The following is a 2626-nucleotide window of genomic DNA, read 5'->3' as shown; positions in this document are numbered from 1 at the left end:
GGGCACCGCCCAGGAAGTTCCGCCGCCGGGCGTTCGGTCGCCGTGTGCGTAGCTGAGCCTGGCAGCTGAGCAATCCGCTGGCTGTTTCCCGGTGCGGGCGCTTTCTCGACAGTTTTTCTCCTAGTCAGAGAAACATGTTTTGAGTACTTGTTATGACCGTCCAGACACTGTTGTTTTAGCCCGTGGGTCAGGACAGAGAAAAGGTCTTGGCCTCCTGTAACAGAAAAATGTGGATAGTAAACAAATGTGTTGAGCGCCCTAAGGAGAAATAAAAGAGAATGACAGTTTGTGCTATTCTGAATGGATGGTGCAGAGTACCTCTCTGAAGCTAATTGAGTGAATGATCATGAAAGTGGACAATGTCCTACGTGAATACCAGAAAGGAACAGTGTGGACCTAGGGGCCCACTCAGGTTTGGCATTTAAGAGAAGAACCACGGCTAGGAGAGGTGGGGGACGGGAGACAGTATAGTGCGTGAAGAGAACTGATATCATCTCAAAATGGGATCCCCTGGCTCATCGACATCATATGGGAACTAGTTATAATCAGTTATAAAGGCACAAACACAAAATAGCTGAATCATAAAATTCTGCAGGCCATGGCAACAATCTTGCCCTCTAGATGAGATGTTTGACTTTGAGAACACCTAATATAGAGCCTCGTAGGTCATTGCAAAAAGCTTTGGATTTTCTTATAGGGAGCTACTGGGTAATTTTTGAGCAGAGAAATGACAATCTGATTTAGTGTTAAAAGGTCACTCTGCACTAGCTGCATTGTTGAAGATGGATTTTACAAAGTCAAGGGCAGCTACTGCAGTGCTCCAGTTGAGAAGTCACTGGCTTTATAAGGGTGAAAAGGGTAAAGGTGATGAACAGTGGTTCCATTCTGAATGTATGTTAAAGATAGCACACGATTTGCTGACTAGCTCAGGAAGGTGAGCGAGAGGAGTAAAGGAAAACTGCAAGGTTTTTGACCTGAGCAACTGTAAAAATGATGTACCCCAGGAAAGGTACAGATTTTTTTTTTTTTTTTTTTAATACGGGTGACTGAGCAGCACCCAGCCTGGTACCAGCCTGCTGCTGGCCAGCGCTGGGCACCCCTGCCAGTGGGGGACCATGGTCTCTATTGAGAAAGCGCTGTGGAGATATGCTACTGCCAAGTTGGGTGGTGTACTACTTCATCCTGTACTAGAGCATAGGCCAAGATCCACACCATCCTTCCAGAAACGATGGGTCCCTGCTGGGCTGCACCTTTTCCCAGACCTTGAAAAAACCTAAAGGAACCAATCTGTGGGATCAGCCCCCCAGACCTCTCAGCACTGTCCTCCCCCAAAGGCTCCCAAGCCGCTTCCTCCCACCTCAAAAGGTACAGATTTGAAGAGTGGTTCTGGACATATTGATGAGTAGCTATACTAGCCTGCTTGAATGCCATAACGAAATACCACAGACTATATGACTTGAAGAGTGAAACTTATTTTGTCACAATTCTGGAGGCTGGAAGTCCAAGGTTCAGATCCTGCTCTCTTCCTGGCTTGAAGAGGGCCACCTTCTTGCTATGTCCTCACATGGGGACTGAGGGAAGGAACTCTGATGTCTTTTCTTCACATAAGGGCACCAGTTTTGTCAGATTAGGGCCTCAACCATATGACCTCATTTAACTTTTATCACCTCCTCACAGGCTCTGTCTTCAAATACAGTCACGTTGGGAGTTAAGGCTTCAGTGTACGAATTCGAGGGACAGTGCAATTCATAGAAGCAGCCTATTACATAAACAAAGGAAATGTCAAGCTGACAGTTGGGTGGAAGTCTGAAGTTCAGGGACCTAGAAATATGTTTGGGAACTGCCATCATATATCTATGATATTGAAGCTATAGAACTGAGTAAAGTTACCCAGGGAACAAATGTAGGTAAAGAAAATGTCTGGGAACATTTTACAGTGAAGAGGCTGGAAAATGGTGAATTCTTCAAAACCAGCTGAATGAAGAACAGCCAGCAAGATAGGAAAATCAGGAATCCTGGAAATCCTTTTATTCATCTCATTTCAGGGTCAAGGAAGTGATCTGCTGTGTTAGATGCTGCTGATCAGCTGAGCAAATTGAAGACTGAGACTCAGCCACAAAATCTGCAATGTAGAAGATCAGTTCTCAGATAAATGACCTTCAGTCAGTTGAAGCTTTGTTGTTCCCTGCTCTAAATGAATTTCACTTTTCAAGAAATGGAGGAAACACCACTAAAACTTTCTTTTGAAGTTTTACATTTTCCCTCCGATTAATCATTTCCATGTGAAAACAGGGAAAACTATAGTGAACGCTATTTAAATCATACCTAACACAACCCTAGCTATCTATATTTTGGTTTATTTTTTCCAGGCTTTTTTCCTGTGAGTAGGTGTTTTTTTAACACCAAGATGTTGCTTGGACATAGAATTTTTTTATCTTTTTTTAAAAAAATCTTAACATAAGCTTTGTTTCAGTTCAGTTCAGTCACTCAGTTGTGTTCAACACTTTGCGACCCCATGGACCGCAGCATGCCAGGCCTCCCTGTCCATCACCAACTCCCAGAGTTTACTCAAACTCATGTCCATCGAGTCAGTGATGCCATCCAACCATCTCATCCTCTGTCGTCC

Source organism: Dama dama, chromosome 33, assembly GCF_033118175.1.
Source record: "Dama dama isolate Ldn47 chromosome 33, ASM3311817v1, whole genome shotgun sequence".
Classification (NCBI taxonomy): domain Eukaryota; kingdom Metazoa; phylum Chordata; class Mammalia; order Artiodactyla; family Cervidae; genus Dama; species Dama dama.
The sequence above is the reverse complement of the archived record's forward strand: the minus strand, read 5'-3'. Positions refer to the sequence as shown.